Source organism: Anomalospiza imberbis, chromosome 14, assembly GCF_031753505.1.
Source record: "Anomalospiza imberbis isolate Cuckoo-Finch-1a 21T00152 chromosome 14, ASM3175350v1, whole genome shotgun sequence".
In the NCBI taxonomy this organism is placed as follows: Eukaryota; Metazoa; Chordata; class Aves; order Passeriformes; family Viduidae; genus Anomalospiza; species Anomalospiza imberbis.
Window position 1 is genome coordinate 6,092,498 of NC_089694.1, and position 24,542 is coordinate 6,117,039.

General features: G+C 55.1%; 1 long non-coding RNA gene across 1 annotated transcript; it reads right to left on the reverse strand.

Annotated features, from left to right (window-relative positions):
• Positions 1 to 14,354: 14,354 nt before the first annotated feature.
• LOC137482237 (uncharacterized) lies at positions 14,355 to 15,829 on the reverse strand. The gene is made up of 2 exons (XR_011003945.1): positions 15,016 to 15,829; positions 14,355 to 14,641 (listed from the first exon to the last, which is right to left on the reverse strand). It is a non-coding gene; the product is annotated as an uncharacterized lncRNA (long non-coding RNA).
• Between the last annotated feature and the right edge of the window lie 8,713 nt (positions 15,830 to 24,542).

A 24,542-nucleotide genomic window follows, 5' to 3' on the forward strand; every position in this document is an offset into this window, starting at 1 on the left:
GGGCATTGCATGCAGTGACACAAGGGATCCATGTTCCCTTGCTCAGCCCACCCCTGCACCTGTCTTGACCCGAATTTTTCCCTTCTCGCACCACCAAAGGAGCAGCAGCTTCAGGCTGGGAGCAGAGGGCACAGGACCCCTTATGCTGGCAGGGATGGTGGGAGGGTTCGCCACCATCTGCAGCACCTCAGAGCTCAGAATTCCATCCAACCCATTCCCTTGCTGCCCTCCCAGCGGGAGATTCTCCTCTCGTGTTCCTGGAGTGCTGAATCCGTGTGACCCTGAGCCCCTCGTGTTCCCGGGCTGGTGTGAGCAGCTCCCTCACAGGCGCGTTCACAGCTCCTCGGACGTGCTGCGGGTGATGAACTTTTCCCTCCCCCGGCTCCCCCATCCTCCCCCAGTCTCTCCACCATACGGACACAGCTGAGCAGCTACCAGATATTCAGAGCCGTGAAGGTTGATAAACAAAAGTGAGATAGGACATGGCACCAGAAAGACCTCAGCTAATGGAATTTTTAAGCTACTTAATTTGGGGGCTTGTCAACCTTGACAGCAACCCTTTAATAAATGATGTGTTGTAATTCCCACCCAGTTCCCCGGGTGCGGGGGCCGGTGCGGGGTTGGGGGGTGGGATCTGGCAGCTGGAGATCCCCGCAGCACACGGGATGGTGCCGAGTGGGGACTGCGGGGTGGCAGCGGGTCCGGCTGAGCCGCAGCTCTCCCAGTGCTCCCCCAGCTGGGAGGGGTTGGGGACTGGGATGGGGGGACACAGCCAGGTCTGGGCAGGGGTCGCCGGGCTGCGCAGCCTCTGGTGATGCTCTGGAAGCGGGGAGCAGCCGCCGAGGGGACCCCAACAGGGCAGAGCCGCGGGGTGCGCAGCGCCCACGGACCCCAGGAAGCCCAGGGACCCCCGGAGCCGCGGGCTGGCCGGGGGAGGGGGAGGGCGGTAAATCCTCCTCCCCACCCCTCAATCTCTGTGCTTTCCTCCGGAAAAATCCTGCTGGCAGCTCCCGTGCCAAGGCGTTCGAGTGCCACCCAGTGTCTGCAGCGAGGGGACCCCGCGGGAGCGCAGCCCGGCTGGGGGGCTGGCAAGGGGGGCACCCGGACAATGCGGTCCTTCAGTGTCCCCACAGTGTCCCCGCAGAACGCAGCAAACCAGCGAGCAAACCCCCAGCCTGCGGTGCCCCCAAAATGTGCTCCAGCCACCGCCGTGGCACCGGGGCTGCTCCAGCAGCGGGGGCTGCAGGAGGCTGTGGCAGACCCCGGCTCACGGCACGGAGCCGCACCCCGTGTGATGCAGCAAAGGCACCCGAGCCCACTGCCAGCAGCGATGGGGGCACGGGGCTGAGGGGACACTGGGGGAGCCCCTGATCGCCGGGATCTCTGTGAAGAAGCAAGGATGGGGTGTTCTGGAGCCTTCTGCAGGAAGTTTTGCTCCCAGCAGGATGGAGGCAGAGCACGGGCTTGGGTGCATTTAGAAGAGGATTTAAGGCGTTCTGGTCCGCTCCTCATCATTGTGTTGTGGCAACTGAGATTTGGCTCCAGAGTTGCTCTGCTCCACAGCCTGGCTGCTCCCAGCCCTGGAAGCCCTTTCCTTCCTCGTGCCCAGATGCTGCAGCACATCTGTCACACACTGGGCTCACACCTGTCACACACAAACCTGCCTGTCCTCAGCACCATGGCTGTGCGGGACCAGGCTGGGCTGGCAGAGCCAAGTGGTGGCACAGTGACACCCATCCCCTCCCAGCCCTGCCATCCCGGGGGTCTTGCTCTTGTTCTGGCTCCTAAAGCTCCCCAGAGAATGACTCAGAAGAGACCAGTTTAGGAAGATGAAGTAACATGGAGTAAAACTGAAAACAGGAGGTGCAGCAAATCCACTGGGCATTCCCCATGGAGGCAGCAAGGAAAGTGGAAACCAGCACCTGTCCCTGTGGTGGACAGCCACAGGCACTGTCCCAGCCAGTGCACAGAGATGATTCTGGAGCACTGATGGTTGGGGAATGGCAGCAGCAGCCAGGGCTCCACATTCACCAGAGCTGTGGAGCCACTGGAGATGCAAAGGTGTGAGGAAGTGCCCAGGCTGGAAAAGAGCCAGATGGTAACAGCAGGGAGCAGATGGGAGGTGGAAAACAACATCCCATGGCTGCATGGAGGGGCATCCCACAGCCCCAGGAGCCACAGAGCTGCCACGGGGATGGTGAGGAACCTGCCCAGGGCTGGTGAGCCAGCAGCACTGGGAGTGGGCTCTGTGGGTCTCCTGCCCACAGCTCCAGGCTCCTGCAGCAACACCAGCTACAACAGCTGCCCTGTTCTGCTGAGTCCATCTGCTGGCAGCTGGCTGTCCTTGGAAAGCCTCTTTTCTTTGGAAAGTAGTGTTAAACTATGAGGATTTGTGAGGAATTGGTCTCCCAAAAACTCAGCCATCACCTTGCAGAGCTCCATTCACAGCGTAGAGAGGATGAGCTGGAAAAGAGTGTCTGGTATCCTGGGAATGGTACCAAGGAATGGCACCTGTGCTGTACCCCAGACCTGGGCTGCAGGATGGGAAGATTCCACTTCTGGTGGCTTGTACTGACCCTTTAGCCTTGAGGCAAGAAATCTCCAACTAGGAATATTCAGGGAAATTAGCTGAAAATCCCACCTAGGTGTGAGACGGCTGAAATCACATCTTAAAACAAATTTCTCATTTCCCAAGTCATTCCTGTTGCCTTTAGAAAAGAGTGCAGGAGGCCCTGGTCCTGTAGGAAGAGGGAAGTGCATGAAGAGCCAGAGGACAGAGCAGGACCAGCAGCACAAGACCCAGGCCAGGCCGAGGGGCTCAGGCTGGGCCAGATGGCTCCGAACGCTGCAGGGAGAGATCCCGCCCAGAGCCACCCGGGCCAGCTGAGCCCAGCACTCAGCAGCACTCACCGGGGCTTTATAGCCAGGGAAATGAATTTTTTAAGAGTCCCTCTATGATCTCTGGTCTCTGGTGTTTGGCTGAGCAGTCAGGTGGTCTCCAGCCACCCGACTCCACATCCAGATGGCAGGGAGAGGTGGGGAAACCAGAGCCCGCTGCAGAGCCTCATTCCCAGGTGTTTGCTCTGGGACCCTCATTCCCAGTGTTTTCTCTGGAACCGACATTCCCACGTGTTTTCTCTGGGATTCTCACTCCCAGTGCTTGCTCTGCAATCAGCAGCAGCTTTTCTGCCCATCCCACTGTTTTCTGCCCATCCCACTCTGGAGGTGCCAGATGGACACGGCTCATCCTGCAGCAGGAGGAACACCCGGAGTCTTCTCCCTGTGCTCCGGTGATGTTTTGGGCTCCTCTCTCCTGCAGGGCACTGGGAGGCTCAGCCTGTTCATCCGGTGATCCCAGACAGACTTACAGCTCGCTGGGAAGCAGCAGCCTCTGCTTTCCCAGCCATGGCGGGTCAGGGTGCCAGGGAAGCAACACTTCACCACTCCAAGCAATTACTCAGGATTTTATCATTCAAAACTAAAACCAGAGCCTATAAATAACCAGGATCTCTGTCCTAATAGCTGCATTTCAGCGTATTTTTAATTATCATTTTATGAATGGGTGCATTAGAGGATATTTAAATACCATGTCAGCCGTGCTGGTAATGAGGCAGGATTGTTACAGGCCAGGGCTGGCCATATATTACCCCAGTATATACATATGCTTCGACATCACTTTTAAAAATTAGCTATTTCAAGCGTAAAATTATAATTGGTTTGTCTAATAAAAGGATAAATAAATATCTATTTAACTTCATTACTGTCAAAAGCAGGAGGCTTTTCTCCATTGTCTCCTTAGGGTTTTATGGCAGAAAAGCTAATTAGCTGTAATTGGGTGGATCCAAGGCAAGGAAAGCAGGGGCAGTGGCGGCGCTGGCTGGGAATGGGGCACCGGTGGCATTCCCGGACTGGTGTCCCGGTCTCTGCAGGGATGGGAGTCCTGCTGGCACCATGGCAGGCTCTGCCCCAGTGCCCAGCTCAGGGGTGTCTCTGCCCGTGCAGTGGGGCAGTGCCAGGCGCTGCTTCCCAGGGTCACCTTGAGGTCCTTGCATGGCTCCCTGTGCTTTGATGGTCCCTCTGCCGAGCATCCCTCCATCGTGCCTTGTCTGATGGGATCCCATCTGCTGGCCAGGGTTTGTTCATCCCTGTTTTTGGGAGGGATCCTGCTCAAGACCCATGTGCAGGTCCCACATTTTCACCTTTAAGCACCAAAGCTCAAATGTCTCCTGACAGCGGCCACCTGCAGGATACAGGCACCAGTCAAGACCCCACCAGCCAGCAGAAGGGATGTGAATGTCCTTTCTGGAGAGTTCCTGGCCCAAAAGAGAAGTTTCCATGAGCCCCAGTGACACCCTACACAGCCCAGGCTGGAGCACAGACCCTGCCTGATCCCCCACTGCTGACACCCCAAAACCTTCTGAGCACCCTGGTCCAGTGAAAGGTGTCCCTGCCCATGGGGGTGCAGGGATGAGATGGTCTGTAAGGTCTCTTCCAACCCAAACCATTCTGTGATTCTGTTCCCTGTTTTTCCCTCCTCCTCTCACCCCAGGATTCTCCCTCCCAGCCACTGGGAGAGGGACGGTGCCTGCCGGGGGCAGTGGATGTCACACACAGCGATGCCTTGTGCCTGTGCACAAATCTCCTTTACATATGGGATTTGACACAAGGAGAGAGAGGAGCAGGCCTGACACCCGTAGCAAATCTCCAAGCTGCCAGCAACAGCTTTCCTTTTTTTTTTTTTAATTTTTTAAAGGAAAGGGAAAAGAAGGAAGGTTAATAATTGCACGCTCGCCCCTCGTGATGTGCTGGAGGTGGAGGGGGGGAGTGTCTGTGCGGGGGCATCAGCGCAGAGAACACGGTCTGGGTTTACTTATCAGTTCTGCTTGTTGAGTGCGATCCAGGGCTGGGAGAAACACCAACAGACAGCGTGGAAAATTAATTTTTAATGCCTTTTATTAGCGCTTAAGCCATTCTGAGAGGATGAAATAATCCCTGTTTAGGAAGAGAGCAAAGGTCTCGCAGGGCTGTCAGGAGCTGAGTCACTGCGCCAGCCAAACTGATCCAAATGCATCTTCCCAGTCTGAAATCTTCGGGAGCCCAATCCCCCACACACCCCAACTCCTGCAGCATCTTCCTACACAGCCACTCAGAATAGAGTTTTCCTCCCATGGAAGGGAGCGAAGAGCTTTGTCTCTCCCTTCCACCCTCTGTCACAGTGTGTCAGCACTGCCACCAGTGCGGGGACAAGCATCGACAGCAGGTCATGCAGGTCCTGCCCAGAGTGGGGACAATGTCCCGGGATCCTCGCAGGTGGGATGGGCTGGATCCTCCTCACAATGGGCACCACCTCCTCCATCCTTTGTGGCACTAAGGGCTGAGCAGGAGGGCCAGAGCCGTCCCTGGGCTGTTCTCTGCCCTGCAGAGCCACTGAGGCAGCTGACAGGACTGCAAACAGCTGCCACCCATCCCCAGGAGCCCCAGCAGCCCCAGGCTGGGACAGGCAGTGGCAGGGAGGGGACCCCATCCCTGTCCAACACTGGCAGCACAGTCACTGCTGTAGGGGAGGCTACAGGTCAGGATGGTGCTGGAGAACCAGAGCTCTTCATTGCTCCTCCTCTCCCCAGGCCCTGGCAAGAACCTCTTAGTGAGGATGGAAAACAAATTTACCAAGGCTGGAGGATGGGAAGGGCTGGAAGGGGATCCAGACCCAGCACTGGGCAGCCCGGGGCTGTTGGAAATAAGTTTGTTTACCTGGGGATGGTGCTCACAGGGCCACCATGGTGGTGCCACCTGACCCCGCAGTCACCTCTTGTCCTTAGTGTGGCAGGCACCCTCCAGGGTCAGCTCTGAGGGTTGTGCCTGTCCCAGGCAGAGCCAGCAGCCTCAGCCAGGCACACGGAGCATTCCCTGCTGGGGTCCGTGTCCCTGGCACTGCCAATCCCCAGCTGGGCTGACAGTCCCTGCACACAGCCTGCCCAAGGCTCCATTTCCACGGGAACATTTCAGCCAGTCCCCAGGGGGAGCAGGAAACTGGGTTTCTTTCCACTTTAGAAATTACTGTACCAGTTCAGTGAAGAATTAACACACCTCCCACGTGAGGGTTGAGGGCTGCCCCAGAATCAGAGCTGCAGCCCGGCAGGAGGGACAGCGAGAGCTGAGAGAATGAAAACCTGTATTATAACACACAGGCACGAGAGGGGCGATCCAGAGCCGTGCAGATGACCCCTTTTTGTTCCTGGAATATATTCCCTGCTGCCACCTACTTGCCTTTCAGTGCATGTATTCAGCACTAATAATACATTTCCTGCCCTCTTCTAATGAATTTTATCTCTGTGTGCTCATGAACGTGTGGATCTTGCACACACAGAGGTGCATCCTGATACATCCTACAGGTGTGGGTAGAGCACACCGACACCTGAGAGATCACCCACATCCCTGCAGGCACCCCAGGCTGAGAGCAGCAGCACAGCAAGGGTGAGAGCCCAGCCTGCACTGCCCACCTGCCCCAGCACCTCCCAGGCTGGGACACTCATTCCAGGGTGTCAGAGGAGGCAGAGGTCTCCCCCCAGGAGGAAGGAAGCTCCAAAGAGCCTCTTCACATGATGAATTTTAACATTTCTCTCCACGTCCAGCCCTAGCACAAATCCCCTCAAAGGCCCAGCCCAGCGCAGCAGAACTAATTTGAAATGTCAGCAAGGTCAAGCCCGGCTTCCCCAGCCATTAACCTGCCTCTCAACTCCACACTCCTATTTATTTACATAGGCACATATTTATTTAAGCCCCCGATCCCAGCTCCAGGCTGGGCCTGGTTGGGAAGGGAGGAAATTCCCTGCCTGCAGGGCCCTGAGCTGCTGCTGCTGCTGCCAGGGGGACTCTCCCGAGGGCTCCACGTTCAGAGCACGATGTGCAGGATGAGAAAGGAGCTCTGCAGAGAATTGGTTGTTCCAGCCCAGTTTTCTGGTGGTGTTTTTATTCGATCCATTCCTGTCCAGAAGCAGAAAGCACAGCCTTGGCTCTCCAGGCAGATCTTCCACAGGCACAAACCAAGGTAACTGCTCCAGGACATGGATTCATAGGAGCTCTGCATTCCCTGTCTTTGCATCTTTGCTTTTGCTCCCAAGCAGATGAGAGTGTAGGGACTTTGGGAGTGCTTTTTCAGGTGCATTTGCTGCAGAAATTTGATCCTATTCCTGTTTTATTTCTGGCTTCCCAGCCACTGTGACGGACCAGGAGACCTGGAGAAGTTCTAGATCCAAACTCCACCAGACCCACCTGATCTCCATCTCTGTCCCCTCAGCATTGCTGCAGCTTTGTGCTACCCATGGATAAAGCCAGAATTCCTTCCTCCCTGCTGTGCATTGTGCTGCCCCTCAAAGCCCTCATGCTTGTCCCCAACATGTCCTGCTTCCCCCTGGACCAGTCCCACTGTCACAGGTGAGCCAGCCCATCCGGCTGGGCACAGAACACACCAGCACAAGCACTTCCATGGGAGAAGGACCTCCCAAGAGCACCAGGATCTTCCTAAATGCTTTTCCACCGGGTTGTGCCAATTAGGAGATTAAAACCTCCTGCTGAGACATGCCTGGGACCAGCTGGGATTGCTTATGTGTGAGTGGGTGCAAAGTGGGTTTCTGGGAAAAGGGAGCCCCAGATGGATGCTGGGGTTGCTGGAGAGGAGGAAGGCTGGAATGGGGATGGTCTGGTCTGGCTGAGCCAACCTAGGCAGGACTGGAGTATCTCTGTCATAGAGCTATGTCATACCAGCTCCCCTTTCCCTGTCTTGTGCCCAGCAGGTGCTTTGCAGGGAAAGCAGAGGAGATTGGCTGTTCTCCACTGGTTCCTGTGGACTCATGTCTCCTGGATCCCCAGGGCCTGGGCAGGCTGGACCAGCACATCACCAAAGGGGCTGTCCTCCCTCCCCCCTTCCTGCTGGGCAGCAGCTTGTGTGCCTTGTGAACACAGCCTGACCTTTCTTTTTTTAAATTCCTGTTCTCATTGCTCCCTTGCATGTTCAATTCGAGGCTGTGGAGCTGGCTAGCCTGTGGTTTAAAAAAAAAAAATATTTTGAAAGCCCTGGCAGGGAATTAAAGGAGTTTGGAGTAACTTGAAATTAGCAGGACGATGTGAGACAGATGTTGTGAAGGCGGGAAGAGGAGCTCACTTGCTGTGTCTCCTCTCTGCTGTTGTTTAAAAGACCTTAATTTGATGCTTTTTTCTTAAAAGGAGGCACCTCTAGGTCAGGATAATGAAATCACATTGTCGTCTTATGATATTCCAGCACCTTCTTCTCTTGCTTTCTTCCTCTTCTCGTGTGCCTGGCTCCCAACCCATGGGGCCAGCGGGCACAGATCTGACTCCTGCAGCCTGAGCTGACTCCAGGGTGCTTGGTAGGGGATGAAAGGGGAAAAAGCAATAAAAAGTGGGGTAATTCTCCTATTTCCAAGCTGATCTCTGGTGTGGTCTGAGGGAGGGCAGGTGAAGGAGCCTCCTTGGGGGTGCTCCATCTCCTGCAGCAGCAGCCGCATTGGGAGAGGGATTCCCAGAGGGATGCACTGGCTGCACAGAGCATCTGCCCCTCCACAGCTGCAGCAATTCCCCTTTCAGGGGTGCCCCGGCACCACCACCATGTGAGAAGCGAATTTGTGGAGAAACCACTGCTCCACCAGAGCTGCAAGAGCAGGGGGAGAGGCTTTTAACGAGGTTAGTCTGCAGCTGCCCCTCCTCAGCAAGGCTGGGACGGGGAAGGGAGAGGAGCTTGGAGCTGCCATGGCAGCAGGGAGAGGGATCCCAAATGCCCAGGAATAAAAGGCAAGACAGAGCTTTGAGGGGAAAAGCCTTCTGCCAGCAAAAGGTGAAGATACAGAGCACCTGCCACCTTCCCAGAGGTGATGGCCCCACTGCCAGAGCTGGGAGTGGGGCTGGAGCAGGGATGTTCTGCTGCAAACTACTGTCCTGTTCTGCTCCTGCCTCCTCCTCCTCACTTCAAACTTCCCTGTGATTTGGGAGCTGCAGCCCTGAGCCCTGCCACAGCCTGATGGTGCTGTGGGATGGGCTCAGAAGGGAGTCCCAGCTCCCAGCCAGCCAGGGAGGCCTGGCCAGGGAAATTCACGGGTTTGGACACTGTAAATGGCTGTGAGACCCCTCCCTCAGCACTCCTCCTCGTGCAGGAGTGCCCACAGGTGGCAGGCTGACCCGGGTGCAGGGTTCGTGCAGGAGGCAGGGGTGTCTGCAGGCGTTTTGCCCATTACTTCATAACATCGGATGCTCCAGCTGTCCAGGGAGGTCACACCTTGGGGATCCTCCACCAGCTGTGTGCAAATCCTGCCTGACATCATTCTGGGGACAGCTGGGTGCAGGCTGCCTCTGCTTCAGCCCTTCCAGCTGCTTGGGGGGAATATTTCGTGATTCCTCTGGTGCCACTGCTCTGTTGGTGCTGGCTGTTACGGAGCACCCAGGGGCTGGATTGACTCCAGGATCATGGACTGGAGGTGTGCAGGAGCTACTCTGGAAAGGGAAGTATAGTAAAAATGCAGCAAACCCCAGATCCAGGGAAGAAATGCTGATGTCTGGCTCCAGATCAGAAGGCTGAAGGATAGCTTTATTAAAACTATACTATATTACATTAATATACTATTTAAAGAGATACAGTCGTATTCTACATACTTACTTCTTACTTACCTATCTAACTCAAACTCATGACTCTGCTGAGAGCCCAAGCCACAGCTGGATCCCATTGGTCACTGACCCCAAACAACCTTCACCAGAATCCAACCCAGCAATCCCTGCAGGTGAACAATCTCCACACCACATTCCACATGGGGAAAACAGAGGAGCAGAATAAAGATTTTCTCTTCTTCTCTCTGTGCTTCTTCTGAGAGACAGAGTTATATCTCTGTGTCCAGAGGATGTGAATGTCACGGGGAAGCACCTGCCAGCCCCTGCAGTGCTCCCAGAGTTAAAGAGTCTCAGTGTCTGATGTCTTGCAGTCGATTCCACCCCTCATCGCTGTGCCAGAGGTGGATGTCCACGCTGCTGGGAAGTGTCAGCCCCGAGTGCCATCCCCACTTCCACCGCTGCTGCCACAGGGGATTGCTGGGTGGCAGCACTGTGTGGCCCAAGGCAGGGCTGGTGAGGAGGTGATGCTCCTGGATGCCTGGCCCAGGGAAGGTTTCTGTCCGAGGTACAACCACCTATGGAAGTTCTTCCCTCTCCCTCCACCAAACCAAATCCCCCTGTGGCTGGGAGAAAACATGCCAAGCTCTCAGGGAAGGTGGATGTGGGAAGGAGCACTGTGGAGAACACGGTGAGCTAAGGCTGGTTACTAAAAAGAGGAAATCAAACAATTCCTCCTCTTGGGTGCAGGCTGGGGTCCCCAAACCCAGCTCCTGCCCAGGCACCAGCAAGGTGGAGTGGGGTGAGCATCCAGTGCCAGGTGGGATGGTCCTGCTTGGAGAAAGAGCTGCTGGGGCAGGTGGGCAAGAAGGACTTTTCTGGCCATACTGAAGCCTCTGGAAGTCTTCCCTCGTGGAAGAAGCACCAAGAGATGGTTAACAGGAACTGGGTTAGTCTGGACTCAAGAATCACAAAGGTCTTTTCCAACCCAAATGACTCTTTGATTGAATGAAAAGACACCCCCCTCCGTTTGCTCTTTATTTTCTGTCACTGAAGCTGTGGGATGGATTTTGGCTGCTCAGCATCTGTTACTGCTTTGCCAGCCTGGAGGTGGGGCCCACAGACACGTGATGAAAGTGTCACGTTCGGCTCCTGTCGCCGGCTGTCACACACGGACCCAGCGGGCAAATCCCTGCAGGTTCCCATGAGGCCACGGAGGGGTCGTTTTCCCCTCTCGCTTCTCACAAGCGAGGCACGGAGCAGCACGATGAGGACTGGCACACCAAGGGACAAGCCCGGCCAACACAGCCAAGGCCACCGTGGGGCGATGCAGAAGTGACAAGAGAGGAGATGTGTGACATCGCCCTCGGGCTGCGGGCGGTGCGAGACAGCCGAGCTGGCCCGGACAGCCACTGCGGCTGCTTTCGGGGTTGGTGACACTTGTGTCCTTGGGTTGGGAAGCGAAGAGACATGGAGCGGCTCCTGGAGCCCTGCTGTGCCCGTCAGGGGCTGCTCAGGGGCCGGGCAGTGGAGAGGGGACAAAAGGCAGCTCCTCGTCTGAAGGTGGGGACTCGGAACGGTGCCTTAAATCACCCTGTGGATGTGACAGCCTGGTCAGAGAGCGAGAAAGCTAGATAAATTTTCCCAGAATCGGCCTGGGAGACTTTAGGGAGCTGGAGATAAACAAAGATAACCAATTATCATAAACAACCTGCAGGTGGTGTTTTTCTAATATCTGTTTTCTTGTTATTCTCAGAAGATCGTTTACAAATGGGTGTCTTACAAATGGGTGTTAATTAGCCAATCAGGTAAAATGTATTGATTAAATGCCCAATCAGGTCCACCTGTATCGATCAGGGTATAAAAGAAGCAGTTCAGAATAAAGGCGGGTGCTTATGTCACTTTGCCTTCTCATGATGCTGTGTCATTTCTCTGTCATTTCTGTCAAACTGTGACATCACCTCATGTTGCTCACAGCTGGGATGGCATCAGAGGCAAATACCAGCCCATAAATGCAGCTTTATTTGTCATTTGGAAAAATAAAATCCTTGTCTCTGTAGCCAGAGATCCCAGAGACAGCAGGAGTTTGCTGCCGATGGGAACAAGCTCTTCTCTGGATAACTTTAGAAATAACAATGACACGATCCTGACCACTTCCAGGAGATTGGTGCAGGTTCTCACTTTTCCCTGCGCCTTTGTCCCTCTGTCCAGGCCAGGCAGAGGAGGTGACATGAGCAGTAGTGTCGCTTGTAGCAACACAACTGTGGTGGCAGAAGGTGCCCGGCTCCAAGGCTGCTGTGGGGGATGCTTTCAACATTCGTGCTGTTTGCTGCCCGAATCCCCCCGATCTGCTCAGCTCTTACCGTTCCTCCTGCCCAGGAGGAGCAGCTCAGGCTGTTCCCAGCCTGGTGTCTCCGCTGTTGTGCGGAGAGAGGGAAAGGGCCGGGGAGATGCTGAGTTTGTGGGCAGGCTGCAGCAGCCGGAGGCGTTCTGCTCCTCCCTGCTCTTCCCCGCGGGATCCTGCTCCTCGTGTGAGCGCTTGTACTGCCTGAAAGGTGCCTCAGGGCTGCTGTGCTCCCACGTCTGTCTCGCTGTGGTCTGGTTGAGCAATACCAGTGAGGTTCAGGTCTGATGGCAGCAAGCCTCACCGTGCACTCCCTGTGCAGAGGGGCCCATCCGGGGGGCCCTGCAGCCACCCCCACCCAGTCTGTGTGGTGTAAGCGGCCAAACCCTCCTCTCTTTATGAGCACCTGCAGAGCTGCTCTGCAGAGCCTCGATGCCTCCCGGTGCCCCTCGACCAGCTCTGGAGGACCCACAGCCACCTGCTCCTGCTGCTGAGTGGTTCCATGGAAAGGTAGCTCAGAGCAGTCTCCTGTAGCCCCAGGGCACTTGGCACTGCCCACGATGGCATCTTGGGTTCTATGGCATCCAGGAAAGCCCAACAGTCCCTGTCAGCTTTAAGGATTCATGAGCCCTTCCCATGCCTCAGGAAGCCCGGGCTGACACAGGAGGAAGGGCCAGTGGATGTAAATTATTGGGAGCTCTGCTGGCTCCCTTCTGTGGCACAGAAACCCCTTGGCTCAGTGCTTCCCCCAGCACTGGCTCTGCTCTGGGGCCATGCTGGGAGAGAAGGAAAGTCTGGGCAGTGTCTGTGCAGAAAAATCTCCATGGCCATGTGCAAGCTGATATATAGATTCAGATATGGGTGCTTATAAAAATGGTCTGCAGAAGCCAATATTTGATCCAGGACAACCTCCAAGTGTTAATCATAATAAATGGGAAAGGGAAGCAAATGGGAAATGGCTGTTAATAAAGAGGTGTTGTGGTGCTGGTGGGATGAAAGGCAGTGAGCAGGTCTCCACTCTCAAGCCCCCTCCTCCACCCTCTCCTGAGCCCACTGTCCCCCAGGGCTGCCCCACTGCTGCTTCTGCAGCTCTTGCAAGGCCCCCATTCCCAATTCCACCCCCAGACCTGGTCCAGGCTGGGGGGGATGTGCCCCCAGCCCTCCCTATGGACATGGCAGTGAGGGGGAGTGGGGCCAAGCACTGACAGAGAGGGCTGGAACACCTCAGTGACTGCCCCAGCTCCCCAAGGACCCTCCTCTTGTGAGCTACAGCCACCACCCCATGGTTCCTAAAGCCTCTCCAGGGAGGACTTGTTGGGGATCATTCAGCTGGGATTCCCTTGGCTGTCAGGCACCACCATCCCAGTGCCAGGGGACTGTGCCTCGTCCCTCTGCTTAAACTCCATGAGGGCCTGTGGTGTTTGCTGCTCAACCCACAGCGAAATGGGCAGGGAAACTGAGCCTTGTTTGAGTCCTGGCCATGCTGTGCGGAGAGGGGGCCTGGGGACAGACATCCTATTCCATTGGTAGGGAGTGATTTTAGGACTTCCTCCTGTTCCCCACTAATGCAGCACAACCAGCGCCTTTCCCTCTTTCCTGTTTCAGTCCATGAAACAGGCACTGACAGAACGATTGGACAGGCTGGGGGCAGCAGCCCGGGGCTGGCTGGGTGGCCCCATGATGCTGGGCTGTCCTCGTGTGTCCCTCAGGGCCCCACAATGCCAGACTGTCCTGCCCCATGACCCTCACAGCTCCCCAAGCCCTGTGATGGAGCACAAGGAGTGGGTGCCTTGCTCTGGGATAGAGGGATGTGTGATTTTATCACCCTTTACAGCATTTTGCCCTGGCAGCTTGTCACCAGCCAGGCTGTTAAAATTCCCTTGAGAAATGAGGGATTTGTGGCACATTACTGTTTATAGGATGGTGCTTTAACCCCAGACCCAACCCAGCCCCACGCAGCTACTCTCTCCTTGTGTCTGGGCTGTCCCCAGGCTGTTCCACGTCCTTCTGCTTGGGAAAGGGACAAGGACGTGGGCTGGGGCCAGGGAAGGGGAAATTTTGACCACCTGTGCCACAACTTACTGGTGCCAAGTGCCAGCAGGAGCCGTGTGTCAGTCCTACCCCTTCCCCAGACCTTTTGGGGGAGCAAGAACAGGGCATGGAGGGTGGGAGCCGCAGTGCCTTTTCCTGGCTCTTCCCTTGCATCCCCTCCCACCATCAAGGAGGGGAAGCAGCAAAGCAGCTCAGTGGAATGGCATCAGAAGGGGAGGGGAGCCCTCGGAGATGTTGAAGCAAGTCAGAAATGAGGAGGCACTTGAGGAAATCCAGCGTGTCGCTTCGTATATTTGACCACACCAATTCCGAACAAAAGAAAACCCGAGCTCATTACACAGAAACATCAAACCAGCCAAGATAATTATCTCTAATTAGTGCTAATTTAAAAGCGAGGTCTGTTCTAGAGCTGAATTGTTGCATATTTCATTAGTTCATTAGATGCTGAGCAGACAATGCAGATAAGAGGATCAGTTCACTGGAATGATATAAATTTCATCCTCCCTTCACTGCAAAGACCTTGGGGGTCCATGTTCACAGCACACACCATGTGCTGGGCCACAGGGCACAGAGAGCCCCCCGGATCACTCTGTGCTTCCTCCGCTGGGGAAGGTCTGTGGAATGCTGCATTAACTGCAGAAATTAAAGAGAGACACAGAGAAACAAGCAGTTTGTCAGTCAGTGTTGTCATCTCATTGTCTCCAAATACCAGTCAAATATTTCTGGGTCTCCTTCAGTGCCTGGGTGGGGAGGAAAAATGTTGGGCCCTTCAGATTCACCCTTGGGAAAAGGAGAAGCCTCCCCAGTGGGGAGGGGGTTCCAGTGAGGATGTGCCTTGGGCTGTCCCATCTTCCCACAGGCAGCAGAGAGGGGGCAAAGTGATAAGCCAGGGTGGAGTATGACCCCTGTGACCTTCAGTGAACTGTCACCCCCTTTCCCATCTCTCCTCCATCCCCTTTTTTCTCTTCTCCACCCCCTTTTCCATCTCTTCTTCACCCCTTTTCCACCTCTTCTCTGTCTCCTTTTCCATTTCTTCTCCATGCCTTTTCCTCTCTCCTCCATCCCACAGAGCAGTGGGGGTTCCTAGTGCAGCAGAGCTGTCCATCCTCTGGTGTCACAGCCATGAATTCCAGGTGTCCCCTGAAGAACCTCTGGAGGAGCCAGTGCCAGGATGCTGCTGTGGGCATCTGCCCCTTCCAGGTCCAGCAGCCACATCCCCAGCTCGACTCCCATCCCTGACCCCAGCTCGACTCCCATCCCTGACCCCTTTCCCTCCTGCCACAGCCCTGCCTGGCCCCGGGCAGCCACTACTGATGAGATGAAGAACAAAACTGGGCATTTAAGTGGTGATGTGTGAGCAGGAATGAAGGATTTGGCTTTCAGATCCACTCCAAGATTGCAGGAAAGTAACCCTTCCATAGGTAGGATCCTTGGGAGACTGGAAAACAGCTCTTTGCTGCACACTGCAGGGTTTTAGTCAGATTAACCCAAACTGATGGCTCTTTCAGCTGTAACTGCCAGTAGGGCCTGGCTCAGAGCAAGATTTTGTCAAGTGAAAGGCAGAAGTTTTAATCCTTGAGAAGTTCCTGAGCAGAATCCTGGTAATTGAAGGAAGTTACTGCAGGTGTTTGAAGCTATAATTAATCTCTGAGAAAGAGAGGAAAGCTTTGAGTCCTTTGAAGGAGCAAACCTCGGAGCTTTAGAGCATTTCAGAAGGGAAAATTGAACAGGGATGATCCATGCAAAGGAAGGAACTGTTAGGGGTGTCAGCTTTGGGAAATAAGCTGGGATGGGGGGGACAGTGGGAACCACCTGCCAGGACCTGGGGTGAGGGAGCCCAGAGCAGGAGTGCAGGAGGGGAAGGGGATTTGATGAGGGCAACTGGATCACCCCAAAGCACCCAGGATCACATTCCAGGCAGCAGACCCAAATCCCAGACCTGATTAGTGAGGTTCCTGATGCCAAAATGCTGTTTGTTTTCCAAAGTGCTGCTGGAGAGGCTGGAGATGGCCAGGGGAGTGCACACATGGCAGGGACAGGAGAGAGCAGAGTGTCAGTGGGAACAGCACCAAAGAGCTCGGGTACAGCACCTGGAAGAATAAATTAGTTAATAACTGCTTTTCCAGATAGGGAGTGGTGATTTAATGAATGCAAAACTGATTTATTGATTACTCAGGAAGCTCGCCTTGCTAAGGAGACAGCTCATTGCTGCCTGGCCCCTGCTCCCCCTCACTGCCAGCTGGGCCAAAGGGCAGGAATTCGGGGAGCAGGAGCTCGGGGAGCTGGCACAGGAACAGGTTTGCTCATGTCTGAGCATCCGCTGAGTCCCATTTCTACAACACAATCCCAAAATCTGCCTTGTTTCTTCTGCTTTAACCATGTGTGTTCTGAGGATGGAGTTGGAGATGCTGCACTCTGAAAAGCCACCACTGGTGAAAAGGTGCTGAGGTTTGGGATGATGTCTGAGATTTTGGGGAGGTTCTTTCCACAGGCTAGGAACCACTCCCCCAAACCATTCTCTGGCAGTATCCTCTGGCTTGATGTCCCAGATTGAGAAGCAAGATGTTTTCTGTTGCCATCTGTGTAGCAGTTGTCTTCTGTTAAGTGAGCAGTCTTCCTTATCTCTTTCACAACCAGTTCTCCCTCTGGGGAGACATCTGCTGATAACGGGCTATTGAATGTCACTGTGTGACTGAGAAAAGTTACAGCGTCCCATTGTGAGATGCTCCGCCCAGAGGGAGGAGCCAAGCATTCCTAATTGGATATAATCTGGGTTTTTGGGGACATCAGAGTCAGCCTCCCCACAGGTTTCCAAGAGGAACAGCTTGGGGTTTTTCCACTGGACCTTCACAGGAAGACTACACCCTTCTACAGGATCACTGCTCCGACAGAACCACATCTGCCACTCCAGGAGGACTGCAGCCACTCCAATTTGGACTGCTACCAACACGCTGGCCAAAAGGGTGTCAGGTTGTAATCTCACTCTGTCAGTGGTTTTCCTTTCACATTATTGCATGGATTTTGTTACTTTCCCCTTTTCCTAATAATTTGTATTTCTGACTCGGAGTCTCTCACTGGTTTTGCTTTCAAACCAGAACACTTCACCTGATCCAAGGTTCAGGAGAGCTCCAGGTGGGTCTGAGAAGTGACCACACAACCTCCTGGCCAGGTGAGGTTGTCTGTGGTGCACATATAAGTGACACCTCTCTCTGGTGGGTTCCTGCTGCCACCACAGGACACAGTCCTGCCCAGTGGCCCAGGTAGCAAAGCTCAGGTGGCAGAGCCCTGGGCATGATGTTTGTAGCCCTAATACAAAATACAACATCAAAACAGTTCAAAATGTGGGTCTGGTTGGTGCCCTTCCTGCAGCCCCCCCCAGCTCTGGGTGTCCCTGGCCCCCTTGGCCTTCCTCTCCCCCAGGGAATGGAAGAGGCTCCTCCGTTATCCCTCACTGTGTCTCCCTCAGCTGCCACCAGAAGGAATGTTTGGATTTCATGCTCAATATTCTGGATGCAAGCCGAACATCAAAACCTCAGCAGGGTGCCTGGGAGCATCTGAGGGAGAATATCAGAGGAATCTGTTTCTACAAAGGAAAAGAAACCAACAAAGCCTCTGTTTGGGGATGGTCTTTTCATCCTTGCCTGTACATACAAGTAATAACTTTAGACATGGGTTTTTATTATTATCACCCTTCCTGATATCAATCTCTCTTTTTCATTATAATAAATATTGATTTGTGCTGTTAGAAAATGACTTCCCCAATCAGCTGCTGATCTTCCCACAGGCACAACGATGGGGATGAGGACAGTGGGATTGTCATCCCCGGGAACAAACATCCTGCTTGTGCCACCCTCCCTGCCAGCAGCACCAGGGGATGGAGCCCAGGGGCAAAGGGGACCATCAGTGACATTTGGGCTCCTCTGGATGGAGGTGGCTGTGACCTGCTGTGGTGGGGGATGGCTAAAACAGCCCCCCCAAATCCCACTTCTCCTTTCTCTCTTCTGCCACAAGGCAGGACAAACACCTTCATAAACCACTAATCACAGCTTTTCTTGTCAGTGAACATTTTCTTACTCCCAGGCATCTTCAGGGCTCTGGCCTCATTCCTCTGCCATGTGTGTATCGTTCCCAGCACAGCTCTGGGGCCACATTAATTCTCTTCCACGTGGAATTTGTTTTGTGCCTGCAGAAATGTGCTTGGGTTGGTGTAAGAACTGAAATAAAAATAGCTGCTTTCCCCAGAAGAGCTCTCTGGTTATCCAAGATGGATCAAACCCTGGAGCAAAGGGAAAGGTAACACCAGGGGCTGGATTGCAGAGTCAGCCCTCCCTGAGCATCCCAGTTCGGCTGTAACTCAGGATGGATTTGGAAATGGGGACAGTCAGGGGAGCCAGGGAAAAGAGCATTGCTTGGGAAGAAAGCACCAGGCAGCTGGGAGGAGGACGAGGAAAAAGAGGAGGAGGGGATGAAGGCAGTTGGAGCAGGATATCACTGAGCACTGGACTTGATCTGTGCCCTGCTCAGATGGGAGAGCCACGGCATTGTAAAATCCCAGAATCGTTTCCAAAAGGTTGGAAAAGCCCATGGAATCCAACTGTTCCCAGACTGCCAAAGCCACCACTCACCCATGTCCCCAAGTGCCACATCCACGTGTCTGTTAAATCCCTCCAGGGACGGGGACTCCACCACTGCCCTGGGTAGCCTGTGCCAGGGCTGGAGTACTCTGTCCATGAAGGATGTGTTCCTAATATCCAACTAAACCTCCCCTGGCTCAGCTTGAGGCCATTCCCAGCACCCCACACCCACAGAGCTGGTGGGACACTGCAAATGACGCCCCTGTCAGCAGGAGTGGGGACAGAAGAGTCCAACCCCCATCTTCCAGGCCAAGCCCTGGCTGGGATACGAGTGGGAAAATGCAATTTTCCAGCCCAGCAAGCCCTGCACCACCTTTGCCGGAGGCTGGGGAGGAGGGAGAGTGAGGAGGGGGTTTGGCAACCCAAATATTTCCAGTCTCTGCTTGGCAAAGAACAGGCTTTGCCCTCAGATGTCAGAGCTCCCAGCCTGAACCACGAGTGCAGCCAAAATCATTTTCATGAGATATCAACAGGATCTACAGGAATAAAGGATAACAGTGTTTGCTTCTAATGCAGGGAGCCCGTTTGAGAGCCAGAGCCTCGGCTCAGAGCACCTGCCAGCCCTGGAGCAAAGCACAGGCAATTTCTGCCGGGGAACAAACCCACAACCTTCTTGTTTCACACCCTCTCTGTGCCCTCAGGCCCTCCCAAGCTCCGCCTGAGCCTGGGGGGCCACGGGGAGGGAGGGAAAACAATCGTGTTGCATTTTAAGAAGTGATTTTTATCAGAAAGCTGCTATTTATCAGTTTTATTAAAGTGCCATCTCCCAGACTCCGGGGTCATGAGTTAATCTCGGCTTTCATTAACTAAAAACACACGTTTCTCACAGTGGGAGCTGAGAAGTTGGCTGAAGTGAGGAGAACCTGGCAATGATTTCTGCTTCCCAGGACCCTGTTTGGGGAGAAAGTGGCTCTGGAGGCTTTGCAGCTGATGGAACAACATTGGGCAATCCGCTGGAGCTCCCAAAAAACCTTTTGGGTGCTGTGCCAGGTGCGAGTTCCTGCCTGTCCTGCAGCACCCAAAGTGACATCACCCTGTCCCCTGGCTCGGGGCAGTGCCCGCTCTCAGTGACCGCAGGTGAGCTCTGGGCAGAGCCATCCAGCTCTGAACAGCTCCTCTGGAGGAGTTTCTGCCCTGTCAGGAGCCCTCTGGCCCTGCAGCATCCCGGCGGGAAGGCAGCCCCATCCCCGGCCCCCATCCCCGGCTCCCCGCCGGGCGGGAGCAGGATTTGCAAGCTGCTGACACGGACATCCTGCGTGGGTGAGGGAGGCTGTGCCGTGGAGCAGAGCCCTCCAGCAGCCGCTTTCACTCACAGATTTATTGGTGCTGCGAGGGAAACGAAACCATGTGGAGCCTCTGCGCGGAGCCGGGCAAGGAGCTCGTGGAGCAGACGGAAATTTCCTGAAAGGTGAATATGGCAGAGCATTAAAAGACAAATAAATACAAAAGCTTTGCTTTATTCCTCTGTCTCAGCTGTGCTCCAGCTTGCCCTAAAGCCCAGGGAGTAGAAGAGCCCAAGACTTTACAGGGGATAAAAAGCCAAACCAGAGCTCCCTGTATCCCAAACACCCCAATGTCCCCCAGTGCCCACAGCCAGAGGCACAACCCATAGAGGATATCGATAGGACAGCCTGCCCCTGGGATAATCCTATCCAGCCCCAGGGAGTCAGGGGATGCTTTAGGAGTGGAGGGGGGAAGGTTTATCTCCCTCACATTTGTCTCCTGGTGCATGCCTGGCAGCAGCAGGAATCCTCCTGGCGGATCCAGAGCAAGGCTATTCCTGAGCACTCTCATGGGAATTATCTCCAAGGTGTTCCCTCCTGGAAGTCACTGGGAAGCCAGATCTCCCCTCCCTGCAGCAAATCAGGGATCCTTGACCAAAGATCCCCTGTCCTCCGAAGCCCCTGGCACTGCCAGGAGGGTGGGCATGTCCTGGCCCAGGCCCCAGCCTGGCACAGGGTGAGCTGCCCCATGGATGCCATGCAGGGATGGTGTTTTTCTTGCACATACCTCTCCCTGCACCCATCCCCACTCTCCAGCCTCTCCTCCCTGCCTGCCACGTTGAGCCCAGATGTCTCCTTTAAAGGGGAACAGCAAAGTTTTGTTTAAAATAACACTATTTAAAAAAAAATACAGCCCTTCCAAGATGGCCAGCAATTAATCACCTCTCCGTGCAGGCTCCCAGCTTGCACACGCATTTGAAAGCAAAGCCCGTGGAGCTGAGCTCCCTGCTCACCTGACAGCCCCCGCCCTGGGATTTCGGGTGTCCCCTGCCAGGAGCTGATGGAGCCTCGCTGAGCTCCAGGAGATGCAGAGGGAGAATTCCAAGGCTGGAGCTACCCTGCTCCTGCATTCCTTAGGCATGGAGCTTTAGATGCTTAACTGGGAAAACAGGGAGAGCTGGATGCCTTGCTTGCACATTCCACCCGTGCAGCAGGAATTTTAGGTCTGAAAAAATGAGATTAGTGTCTTTTTCCCTTATGCATCCCTGTGTGCTTCTCCTGTGTCACCCCTAAACCAGCCCTGCACAGGCTGTGGTGTGGGAGGCAGCAGAGACCAGGTCCTGCAGGGCTGTCCCAGCTCCTCATCCCCAAGGGGGAAGCCCCATGGCCCCATCTCAGCCTGAGACGGCTTCCCAAGCCCCAAATCTCTAAACAACTCCCCTCCCCCATGACCTGCTCCCTGTCCCCCTACCCGAGGTTTTCATTTATCAGGAGAATTATTAAAACAGCCATTTCTCAGCTGTCTAACGTTTCAAACCCCGCTCCCATTCATCTGATAAATATTTACAGAGCTTGACATTGTCTTCAGCTCATTCCCTTCTGCAGCAAACAATCCCAAACACCCGCTTCCCTTCTCCTGGGGCTCACGGAGCAGCACTGCCCACCCCGGCATGGCCAGGCCCATGTGCCCCCACTGCTGCTCTGCTCAGGGGTATGGGGGGGAATTGCCCACTCCACCTTTGGAACCACCTGCTGTCCCTCTGCACGGTGCCAGAGCTGCGGGGGTGCCCGGCTGGCATTGGCCACCCTGACCCCATCCAGTCCCATCGGTGTCACCGACTGCACCCCACCATCCCAGAGCCATCACCCCGACAGTGACAGATATCCCAGGTGGCTCCAAGCCCCATCCTGGGGCTTGTCTGGGACACCTCCAGGCATGGGGCAGCCACAGCTTCTCTGGGTATCCTGTGCCAGGGCCTGCCCACCCTGGCTCTGCTGATTCCCCTCTCAGAGCCCATTTTCTGTGGGGCACAGAGGTTTTGTACCTTCATAGCTACTTCTGCCACCCAATATCTGATTATTCTGCAGGCAAAGGAGGAGGCATGAGAAGCTGGAGTGTTCATTTGTTAGACATCATGTAGAAGCCAAAATCCACGAGGTTTATCTGGTGAACTGTGACGAAGCTCAGCCCAGCCATGAGCACTATGAGCCCCCTGGGATCTCCTCACAGCCCTGATCTTGACCAGACGTCACCCAGGAGCCCACACCAGCCTGTCCTCTGGCAGCCAGCAGCTCCATGGGCATCACCTCCATCCACCCCCAGCTCCTGTCACCCTCCATGGTCATTAACTTCAGACAACACCCCCTCACCCTCCCCTCCCTCCCTCGCTGCTGCTCAGAGCCTGCTCAGCCTGTGAGTGACAGTGAACACGGCGACGGTGGCAGCAAAGCCATCAAGTGACACAGCTTTAGCTGCAGCTGGGGCTTTGCAGCACTGAAGTGATGTCTCACTGCTCTGCTGCACTGATCGTGTTAAACGCCAATTGAAACCCTGATCACAAAAGAGCCGAGCCCGAGATTCCAGCCCGAGGAGCGATGGATGGCAGGAAAGGGAGATCTGCAGCCTGCCCTTCACTGCAGTGCCGGGGAGAGCAATGAAAGGAGCCTTTTTATCTCTCACCTCCTCTACCCGGGCCAATACAGGCCCTGCATTAACCTCCAGGGCTTCCCCAGCCTAAATTTAAACAGCTCAAGGTTTCCAGCACTCCCTTTAGGACACTGCTCTGCAGCCTATGGAGCTGCTCAACTCTATGCAGTTTCCCTGGGAGTCAGCCTAAATACTTAATTTCTCCCCCCCTTTGTCCTAATTAGAGCTAGCAAAGCAATGAGAACATTATTTACAAATTATTTGAAGCTGAGGTTTGCACACAGAATTCCGAGCAGCCGGAACACGTTTGCAGGAAGCAAGTGGGCCACGCTCAGTGTGTGACATGCAGTTATCACCCACCTGGACCTGCTTGAGCTCACTTCCCAAGGACCTTCCCAAGCCACTGGGTGCTCACAGCCTTCCAGCCCTCAGACAAACCCTCAGAAATGCCTTTTCCACCCTCTGGAGGCCAAAACATCAACTGGAGCATGGGGTGACACTGCAGGGTACCCCCATTCCCCGGGGTATCCCCCAGGCAGCCTCAGGACACATGGGCTCCTTGCCATGCACCAAGCACAGGGCTTTCTGGGAGCTGTTCTGTCCTAGGATGTGTCTGGAGCCATGTCTCCTCTCTCCTTGGTCTCTTGATGCTCCCCCCGGCCAAACTCTGAAGAGGATGGGTCCCTGCCTGCCTGGGAATCATCTCCAGCAGGACACCGACAGCAGAGCAGGGGTATACTGTCCTATAATGTCCCTGTCACAGAAAAAAGCCTTCAGAAGAGGCCGAGCAGGATATGAACACATTGCAATCCCCCATGTGCTGCCCTTGAGTGGAGAGGGTCTGTGGAGACTCCAGTTTTAAGCCCCCTTTTCAAAGGCTTTTATTACAGACTTAGTCATAAAACTCTGCCTGGGGCGGATTTGGCACTCGGGGCCTCGGCCCGGAAGCCAAACCCTTTTCATTTTTTAATAACATTTCATGAAAATCCATTTGGCCCTTTGTAACTCGGACAGGTGGGAAAACAATGGAGGTTTCTACTCGCAGCCCCTCGCGCCAGCCCGGCCGCTCTCCCAGCAGCCTGGGGGCTGCTCCCTTCCCCAGGACCCTGGGGACCCCACAGCCACAGCCAGGGCTGCGACAGAGCTGGCTCTGGTGACAGGGACCTTTGGCAAAGCCCTGAATTATCGAGGGGTGTGTGAGAGCAGCACATCCATGCAAGCCTCCAGGTCCATCGGCTGGAGGCTGGGGATGTTTTATCCACCCTAGAGCTGGGATGGGGGCATGCCGTTGTCCCCCATTGCCTTGCCCAGGATCGGAGCTCCTGGCACTGCCAGCAGCAGGCAAGCCCTGTGCCTGTCCCCAGCTGGGTACCCACATGTCCCCACAGCCCCTCCCTCCAGCCGGGATCTGGATACTCCAACTGCCCATCACTCCAGAGCCACTGTCACCCTAAAGCCACCATCACTTAGAGCCACTGTCACAAGGGCTCCAGATGCTCTTCTGGGGAGCGAGGTGAAACCTGAGCCCCGGGAGGGCGACATCAGCCTCGGAGCCCTGTGCGAGGGGCTCCTGGCGTCGGGCTCTATTTTTACAGCTTGTACCTTAATGCTCCCAAAGTTTAGACAATCGGGAGGGAGCAGCAGCTCTGCAGGGAAGAACGCGCCGGGTTTAGCACAGCCAGTGTGAGCTGAGCCCTCGGGGGGGACCAAAAGCCCAGGCACAGTGCTCCCAGTGCAGCATGACAGAGTCCCCGGCTGTCCCAGGGACAGCACAGCCTGGGGACCAGGGGACAAGCTGTGCCTGCTGCCTGCACCTGGAACAGGGATGCTGCAGCCCTGGGAAGAGCTGGGAAGAGGAGTGCCCGTGCTGTGGCCTCAGTGCCCTGCAGAGGAGCAGTGTCCCCAGCCAGGCAGAGGGAGCAGCCCCCCAACATCAGCCCCATGATGCTCCCCCCACCCCCATGTCACTCGAGTCCCCTCCTCGGAGGGCTGCAGGGGCAGTTTAACACCAGATCTGTGTTTGAAAGGTT